The sequence below is a fragment of the Hylobates moloch genome, unplaced genomic scaffold, assembly GCF_009828535.3.
Source record: "Hylobates moloch isolate HMO894 unplaced genomic scaffold, HMol_V3 SCAFFOLD_1084, whole genome shotgun sequence".
NCBI classification, from domain to species: domain Eukaryota; kingdom Metazoa; phylum Chordata; class Mammalia; order Primates; family Hylobatidae; genus Hylobates; species Hylobates moloch.
In genome coordinates this window covers 1-10,184 of record NW_026653359.1, presented here as the reverse complement: position 1 = coordinate 10,184, position 10,184 = coordinate 1, and the positions used below count along the sequence as shown (strand labels likewise).

Genomic DNA, 10,184 nt, shown 5'->3' with positions numbered 1-10,184 from the left:
TTATCCATTCGTCTAATTTTTTTTCAAAGTTTTTAACTTCTTTGCTATTGTTTTGAATTTCCTCACATAGCTCGGAGTAGTTTGATCGTCTGAAGCCTTCTTCTCTCAACTCGTCAAAGTCATTCTCTGTCGAGCTTTGTTCCATTGCTGGTGAGGAACTGTGTTCCTTTGGAGGAGGAGAGGTGCTCTGCTTTTTAGAGTTTCCAGTTTTTGTGCTCTGTTTTTTCCCCATCTTTGTGGTTTTATCTACTTTTGGTCTTTGATGATGGTGATGTACAGATGGGTTTTTGGTGTGGATGTCCTTTCTGTTTGTTAGTTTTCCTTCTACCAGACAGGACCCTCAGCTGCAGGTCTGTTGGAGTTTGCTAGAGGTCCACTCCAGACCCTGTTTGGCTGGGTGTCAGCAGCAGTGGCTGCAGAACAGTGGATTTTCGTGAGACCACAAATTCAGCTGTCTGATAGTTCCTCTGGAAGTTTTGTCTCAGAGGAATACCCGGCCAAGTGAGGTGTCAGTCTGTCCCTACTGGGGGGTGCCTCCTAGTTAGGCTGCTCAGGGGTCAGGGACCCACTTTAGGGGACAGTCCGTCCATTCTCAGATCTCCAGCTGCAGGCTGGGAGAACCACTACTCTCTTCAAAGCTGTCAGACAGGGACATTTAAGTCTGCAGAGGTTCCTGCTGACTTTTTGTTTGTCTGTGCCCTGCCCCCAGAGGTGGAGCCTACAGAGGCAGGCAGGCCTCCTTGAGCTGTTGTGGGCTCCACCCAGTTCGAGCTTCCTGGCTTCTTTGTTTACCTAAGCAAGCCTGGGCAATGGCGGGCGCCCTTCCCCCAGCCTCGCTGCCACTTTGCAGTTTGATCTCAGACTGCTGTGCTAGCAATCAGCGAGACTCCGTGGGCCTAGGACCCTCCGAGCAGCCAGGTGCAGGACACAATCTCCTGGTGTGCCATTTTCCAAGCCCATTGGAAAAGCACAGTATTAGGGTGAGACTGGCCCGATTTTCCAGGTGCCTTCTGTTACCCGTTTCTTTGACTAGGAAAGGGACCTCCCTGACCCCTTGCACTTCCCGAGTGAGGGAATGCCTCACCCTGCTTCGGCTCTCGCACAGTGCGCTGCACCAACTGTCCTGCGCCCACTGTTTGGCACTCCCTAGTGAGATGAACCCGGTTCCTCAAACGGAAATGCAGAAATCACCCATTTTCTGTGTTGCTCATGCTGGGAGCTGTAGACCGGAGCTGCTCCTATTCGGCCATCTTGGCTCCACCCCAGTATTCAGCCGTTTTTCCTTTTTTCTGCTTTATTTTGGATTAATTGAATTTTTATGATTATGTTTATCTCCTTTTTTGCTTGTTAGTTTGAATGAATATTTATTTGTTGCTTAAAGTCTATAGTACAAATATTTAGCTTGTCATATTCCACCTTTAAGAATATAATGGAATATAACACACAGCTACTCAACTTTTTATTTTATTCTGTGTTGTATTTCAAATTATGGATGTACCAAAGCGTGTTTTGCCCATTCATTATGATGGAATTTAGGCTGATTTCATATTTTACTCTTTTTTTTTTTTTGAGACAGAGTTTTGCTCTGTCGCCCAGGCTAGAGTGCAGTGGCGCGATCTCAGCTCACTGCAAGCTCTGCCTCCCGGGTTCACGCCATTCTCCTGCCTCAGCCTCCTGAGTAGCTGGGACTACAGACGTCCACAACTGCACTTGGCTAATTTTTTGTATTTTTAGTAGAGACGGGGTTTCACCGTGTTAGCCAGGATGGTCTGGATCTCCTGACCTCACGATCCACCCTCCTCCGCCTCCCAGAGTGCTGGGATTACATGCGTGAGCTACCGCGCCTGGCCCATATTTTACTCTTACAAACAATGCTGGATGAACATCCTTATATGTATTTGTTTACTTTTGCAAATATACCCGTAAGATAAATTCACAGAAGTGCAGTTGCTCAGTTGGGCATTTTTCTCGTGTTCAAATCCTCCTTGAAAGCTTAGCAACTCACATTACTTTATGAATACTAATATTTTTAAAATGTTCTTAAAATAAGTTCCTAATTCATTGTGGCATAATTAACCATAGATTATAATTTCTTTGATTAGAGTATATCATTTTTGAATTTTTTTCTTGTTTTTCAGCTTTGCAGGCAATAATTACTTTAGAGAATATATTAGCAGATGAAGAGTCAGAAGATAATGATCTAATTGCAGAGAGAGGTTCATCTACCATGCTTCTAAGTTTAGCTGCCCAGTTTGCTCTAGAGGTAATTCATATGTATTCGTCTACTAGATTTTTATCCCTTTTCCTTTTTGAAAGACAATTAATAGAATCATTATCAGTTAGACACAGAAGAGACCTTTACTGTTTGTTTTGCCTCATATTTTCATGCCAAACTTGGTTGCAGAACTGCTTTATTTCTTCTCATTTCACTATAATGCAGACTAAAGTAAATGAAACAGTGAGGTAACAGAGTTGTGCTCAAAACAACAACAAAAAAACATAGCAAAACATTAATTTTTAAAAGAAACTCCAAATTCAAAATGCCATACTATGTCAATAAATAGTTATCTATATAGAAACTTATCTTTCTCATCAATTTGAACAAAATGGTTTAAATTTCTGGAGATCCTTTGAGTTCATAACCACAAAATAGTGTTAGTTTAGAAGTAATAAATAATTGTACCCCTGTTTGTTACTTACAGAATTCTGGTTTTGTTAATATATTGAATTAAGAAAAGCATAGCAGCATCTGTGGAGCTCTTAGACTAGGTTTGAATATTGGCTTTGCCATTTAATATGTGCTTAACTTCTTCAAATCTTAATTTCATCCTTTGCAAAATAAAGATAATACCTACCTCCAGGATTGTTACGAAAATTGATTAAGATGGCTGAAAATGTGCTTTATAAACTATTAAGTTTATCTTCTTTTTAAAACTACTTTAAATAGGAAAACCATCTTCCTGATCAGAACTACAGTTCCATATTTCTTCCAGTAGCTCTCTTCAGCTTTCTACATCAAATGTACATTTATAAACCTTCCTTTAAAAACATAATTGCCTTTGGGTTTCCTCTCTTTCATCTTCTTCCCCATTCTGCACAAATACATTCCATATCTTCATCTGCCAAATAATTTTCTTCCTTCAGGAGTTATATTACCCTACTCACTGACATCAAAATACATATCATTCAAACTGTATTTAGCAACTACTTTGGGCAAGATATTGGGCTAGATGCTAGAAATATGTTCCTCCAGGACCTCACAAGTCAATTTGAACAGACAAGCTATGCATTAGGAAAGTAAGTCTACAGAATATAGAATTCTATGTAAGTATATAGAATAAAGACCAAATCGCTAATGTATATGTTAAAAATTACCAAAATTCAGAGTAGGAAGAGATCACTGAGAACCAGAATTGATTTGGGAAGTCTCTACAGTGGAAGGAAACCTTAAGTTGGGCTTTGGAAAGGGTAGCATTTACATAAGTAAGAATGCTTTTTAAAGGAAGAGATAGTATAAACAAGACATGGAGAAAGGAATGTGATTGGCTTGAGAGACACAGTGTTTGGTTAAAGTGATGGAGGGCTTATGTTTCCACCATTCCAGATGTTTTGCCTGATGTAATAGTGGCTTTTTTTTTTTTGACAAAGTCTCGCTCTGTCACCCAGGCTGGAGTGCAGTGGCATAATCTCAGCTCACTGTAACCTCTGCCTCTCAGGTTCAAGTGATTCTTGTGCCTCAGCCTCCCAAGTAGCTGGGATTACAGGTGTGCACCAGCCACACCTGACTAATTTTTGTATTTTTAGTAGAGGCGGGGTTTCACCATGTTGGCCAAGCTGGTCTGGAACTCCTGGCCTTAAGTGATCTGTCTACCTCAGCCTCCCAAAGTGCTGGGATTACAGGCGTGAGCCACTGCACCGGCCATGACTTTTATTATTATGTTGATGCTATAGGGGAGGAGTATGAGATAAAGTAGAAGAAATAGCTGTGACAAGATTATATATACATTTTATTCTGTAAACAATAAGAAAATATTGATGGTAATTTATGTAAAAGTAGTGCTTTAGGAAAATAATTTGGGTTGTGCATGGGGAAATGAATGGGGAGAAATTATATGTAGGACAGAATGGGAGACTGTGATAATAATCCAGTTTTAAAATAATGAGAGTCTAGACAAGGGTAGTGAGAGTGGGGTATTCAGCAGGCAAAACATTGCTTTCTCTTCTTTTAAAATAAGCTACCTTATCTTTAAATCCCTTTACAAAATTCATTCCCCCACCTCCCAAGAGAAAATGTGGATATTCTAGGTTCTGAAAAGTGAAGCAGTCAGGAAGAGAACTTCCACAGATTCCTACTACCACCTCTACTCACACACCAGGAATCACACCACATAGTCTGCTTTCTCAACTGCCACATAGATGAGCTATCATGTTCCTTCCTAAAGCCAGTCTCTAAACTTACACACTTGTTTCTATCACCTCTTGCCTTTTTCTCACTCACTTTGTCAACCTTTTATTCTCTTACTGGTTTATTCCCATCAGCATATGAACATGCTCATTTATCCCATATCAAACAAACAAAAAGTAAGAAAACCTCTTGACCTTCCTTCTCTCACCAACTATTCCCCAATTTCTCTTCTTCCCTTTGTGATTAAACTCCTCTAAAGATTTGTCTATATTTACTGTCTCCAATTCTCTCTTGAGCTTACTCCAATCAGGCTTTTGCCCCACCACTCTAACAAAACTGCTTTTGTCAAGGTCACCAATGACCTCTTTATCGTAAATTGCAGTGGTTAATTCTCAGTCCTCATTGTATTTGACCTATCAGCAACATTCAATGCAGTTGATCACTCTTTCCTCCTTGAAACACAGTTGGCTTCCAGGACACCACATTATCCTTATTTTTATCCTACCTCATGAGTCACTCTTTCTTTCTCCTTTGCTAGTTCCTCTTTTCTCCTCAACCATTCTCAGGCTCAAATTATGAGCTCAGAAGAGGAGGTATTAGGGAGTTGAGAAGAAGGGATAAGGTATTAACTATTCATCCAGAAAAGTAAGAAAGTGAATGACTACGGAAGTGTGATATGCTTGCCAGTAGCACTAAGGCCATTTGATGAAGTTTTAAAATAAAACAAGTAGTTGTATGTATTTTTTTCTGGCCACATTCAGCTGAATGGATATAAGCACCAAAATCAGTAGAAAGTTGGACTTAATCAGAGTTGAGGTTTTGCCAGATGAATACAATAAAGCAAAAGAAGGGCAAGAAAATCAAGGAACAAGGGAGTGGTTATAATTAGTCTCCATGGAATTTAAACCGGGGATGTGGTAGAACATCAAGGGGATAAGGGACAGTGCAAAACTGGTAGCATCAGTGGGTTGGGGGTCGTACTGCAGTTGAAGGATTGCTGGAGTCAGGGTAATAGAGGTATCAAGTTGGAAAGGTAAGAGGCGGTAGACAGAAAGTAGAATATGTGAAAGTAAGAGCTGGGGTGGAGAACTAGGGGGAAGGAGGGAGACACCTAGGGCACAAAACTTAAGGAGGAACTTATTCTCTGGGTGGTACAAGTAAAGGCTTGGTACTTGTACAACACTGAGAGCCTCCTTAAATTTTTCACCCTAGGTGCTTCACTCACCTCACCTGTCCCACCCTACTCCTAGCCCAGACTGAGAGTATGAAATGATTGCAATTGTTAGTAATGACAGAGTCTAGTGAATGACTGTGGGAGTGAACGGCTAAGGTAATTGTCAGAGTAAAATTTCAGGAACCAGGAAACTAGAATATTGGGAGGATCCTCTACCTATATATTGAAAATGCCGAAAATATGCCACGCGCAGTGGCTCACACCTGTAATCCCAGCACTTTGGGAGGCCGAGGCGGGTGGATCACCTGAGGTCAGGAGTTGGAGACCAGCCTGGCCAACATGGTGAAACCCTGTCACTAAAAAAACTACAAAAATTAGCCAGGCATAGTGGTGGGCTCTTATAATCCCAGCTACTCAGGAGGCTGAGGCAGGAGAATCGCTTGAACCCAGGAAGCAGAGGTTGCTCCAGCCTAGGTGACAAGAGCAAGAATCCATCTTAAAAAAAAGAAAAAGAAAAAGAAAAAGAAAATGCCAAAAATTAAGACAGGAGCAGTTTTTGGAAAATATAACTGAGCAATAAGTAAGCCACCAAAAAATGAGAAGAAATGACCTGGGAGCTAGTAGGCCACAACAACAATGAAGAGTAGTGGGTGATATAGTCTGGTTATAGGAAATTCAAAGTTGAGGATTTTAGGGAATAGAATGGGAGAATAATTTTAAAATGGCAATGAAGAGCAAGAAAGACACCTACTCCATCTCCAGGCCTATGGGTAAGCTAGTGAGAGCAAAAACAGCCATCACTTAAGAGGGCTTCGGTGGAAGCAGCATCCTTGGCAGAAACCTAGATTTCCATTAGAGCAAGAATGTGGAGGAAACTTCTAGGGAAGAGGTTGCTGGTAGAGGAGATTTTACAGAGAGTGGACTGAATTTCAGAGAGCATAGTGGAAGGGTTGGAGGAGTCGGGGAGAGATAGAAAAAGAGGACAGAAGAGGGGATATATGGAGACTTCTGGGAATAGAGTGCTGGAAATGAGGGTCACCTGACAATCTGGGGTTCTTTTGTTTACTGCTAATAAGTGGGGGATAAAGAGCACAATAAGATTAGTCCTAGTGGACTAAGGGTAGTATTGGCAAGGCTTTGAGTGTTTGTGAATAGGGAGGATTGGGTTTCTGGGGCTAATGCAAATGTGTTCTGTTTTTGTCAGTGAGTTGTATCTTCATTCTACCATCTTGCAGTAGCGTTTTTGAGAATACAAAATGAGTATGTTTAGATATTTGTCTTATCTTTAATGAACAGGAATATAGATAATATTTTGCAGTATCACTTTGAGATGTAATTTAACATATTTGTTCTTTTTAGAATGGACAACAAATCGTGGCAGGAAAAGCTTTGCAATATTTAGCTCAACATTCAGAAGACCAGGAACAAGTTCTTACAGCTGTAAAGTAAGTAACCTACATCCTGTGGAAGAGAAAGTATTTCCTCTGCTCATCTTGCTCTTAGTCAATAAACTTTGCCAAAATGGTGCTATTGAGATCAAGGAAACTTTTACATAAAATAGCGAAGCAGAGGAGGGTGAGGTTGGGACTTGATAAATACTTAGCGGTATGACTGAGAAAATGCCACAGTGAGAAATGAGAAACCAGCAGGATTCTAGAGTGGTTCTCCTGTTGGTCAATTACACTTGAGGCCACATTTCCAAAGGGAAATGGAGTCACATAAATAAAAGAGTCAGAGGAGTCTTGAGATACTTGCATCCCTTCAGTAAGGTAAATATTTAAAAATCATTCAGGACAGATAGTATTTTTTAAAGCTTTTTAGGTTTTAAAACTTTACCAACTACCTTATTTTGTCAGTTTGTCATTATGCTGCCAGATCCCTTCAAAGAATAGTGATCCCAGTTTGAGACTCAAAGGCCAGTTCCAGTTCCTCTACAGAAAGAAAAATATAAAGACTGATTTACCATACCTGATGTTCTAGCAGGTGTTTTTGAGCAATGATATAAACTGTGGAACCATTTAAGAATTTGTTATAAGCAACGCTTTTGTTTTAAAATTCTTTTATTAAATTCCTCTCTCAAAATTATAAAATTGGTATGTTTTCATTGCAACTGTTAAAACAATAAAATATATATAAATAAAATAAGATTAATCTCCCCTTTACCCTCTCTTTTCTCACTTCTCCCTCCCAGAGTAATCAAGGTTAGTAACTTGGTATGTATTCATTCACACATGTTTCTTCCTAACCTAAGAATCACTTTCCATATTACTTTGTCATACAGGTGTTTGCTTCGTCTTCTTCTTCCAAAAATTGCTGAAATGCCGGAATCTGAAGATAAGTGAGTTATTTCAACAAAAATGATGTATTCCCCATTAGACGAATTATAGTAACTTACAATATAAATCGTATATTAAGAGATACTTAGTGTAGTGGGTAAGACCAATACAGGTTTTAGGGCCAGTCTTCCTGGGTTCATATCCTGGCTCTGCTACTTACCAGATGTGTAACCTTGAGCAAGTTTCTTAACGTCTCTTGGCTTCAGTTTCCCCATCTGTAAAGTGGGAAGAATAATAATACCTACATCATTGGGTTGCTGTGATGACTCAATGAGTTAAAACATCAAAAAGGCAAAAGACATGTGATCTGCAGAGAAACGAGAGTATAAGTTAATACATGTGAAACATTTAGAAGTGTCAGGAACTTAATAAGCCCTCAATAATGTTATCTATGATAGAATTATGATATTGCATCTGTTCTCCCTTTCTTAACAGATGACTCAAATATAGACATATCTCTTACTTTCCCACAGAACATATAACCTGGATGGCTTGTTGGTTATGATTCTGTATCAGGTCAGCTGAGAGTATTCAAATATATTTCTGTGCACAATATCTTTGGGATAAGATATTAAAACTTAACAATTCGTTGAAGACTTTGGTCACCAATTTTTCGTTCACAAACCTCACTACCTCCTGATTATTTGAAAGAAAACTCTACTCAGGGTGTTGATTAGGGATAACTTTCAGAGAAATATCACCCATCTGCATTCTCTGCTTAGACAAGAACTCTGTAATAGTTCCCTCTACTTCACTTTTGCAGCTGGAGGCAATATATTTTTTCAAACAAATTCTTTTGGAAATATCTTCGACTGAGGTAACATAGGACAGATGACTTATAACTGTCATTTTCATAATGCAAATTTTACCCAATTGCATATTACAAGTTTTGCCTTTTCTTTATAGGCTTCATAAATCCATTAGAAGGGAATTCAAACAAACTTAAACAAAACAAAAGATGAAGCAATTGGAATTTTGAATAACGACCAAATATTTGCTGATACTAAGAAATTATTAACTTTTAGACATGATAATTGTAGTGTGGTTGGTTTTTTAAAAGATTGCTTATCTCTTACAGACACATCTTGAAATATGTATGGATGAAATAATGTGATGTCTGGAATTTGCTTCAAAATAATATGAGAGAGGAAGAAGTGGGTGGAGGTATCAAGGAGATAAGATTGATGATGAGTTAATAATTATTGAAGCTGTGTGATAGGTACATGAGGATTCATTATGCTTGTCTGTTAACATTTGGACATCTTTGAAGTTTTCAACAATAAGAAGCTTTTTTAAAAAAGGACTAAACCATGATAGCTACTAGATTGTAAGAGTGCCTTGAGGGTTAGGACTATATTTGTATTTATCTTTGTATCACTGAAACCTAGGGCAGTATCTGACACATAATTGCCACTCAATTTATTTAAATGACTGAATATTAGTTATTTATAATATTTCCAGCACTGGACTTAAAGGTGCTTCATATTTCTCATAATTGTGGCATACAGTCAAACCACACACATTAAAACCAATTGGGAAATGGGGTAAGGGAGGGAATCCTGTTTGAATTAATGAGAAATTACAAAACACTTTTTAAAATATACCTTCATTGTTTTCAAGTAAATGTAGTGATAGAGAACATCCTCTAGCAATGTTTTCAGGTAGAGATTAGAATCTGATTTAACAAATGGATTAGACTAACTTGTAAAAAAAGAATTTTAAGCGCCTAATTCAATGAGAGGGCTCAAGAGAATTGAATTGTAGGTTCAGCTATGTCAATAACTTTTGGTTTACTGTAGGCAATGGCAACTTCTTTAACTTCTCTAAGCTTTATTTTCCTCATCTGTAAAATTTTAAAAGCTGGACTGGATAATTTTTATAGGCCTTTTCTGTTCCAAAATTCCTGTGGTTATAAATGAGCAGTATCTACCTGAGTACTAACAACTCATATGCTAAATTTTTGAAAAGCAGTTTTTCTCTTAAATAGATTATACATTCCTTTGTATGTCTTCATTCTTTTTTTTTTTTTTTTTAATTATACTTTAGGGTTTTAGGGTACATGTGCACAATGTGCAGGTTTGTTACATATGTATCCATGTGCCATGTTGATTTCCTGCACCCATTAACTCGTCATTTAGCATTAGGTGTATCTCCTAATGCTGTCCCTCCCCCATCCCCCCACCCCACAACAGTCCCCAGAGTGTGATGTTCCCCTTCCTGTGTCCATGAGTTCTCATTGTTCAATTCCCACCTATGAGTGAGAACATGC

General features: G+C 38.7%; 1 long non-coding RNA gene across 1 annotated transcript; it reads left to right on the top strand.

Moving 5' to 3' along the window:
- Positions 1-2,167: 2,167 nt before the first annotated feature.
- On the top strand, positions 2,168-7,920 carry LOC131382678 (uncharacterized). The gene is made up of 3 exons (XR_009212256.1): positions 2,168-2,263; positions 6,939-7,024; positions 7,861-7,920. It is a non-coding gene; the product is annotated as an uncharacterized LOC131382678 (long non-coding RNA).
- The last annotated feature ends 2,264 nt before the right edge of the window (positions 7,921-10,184 follow it).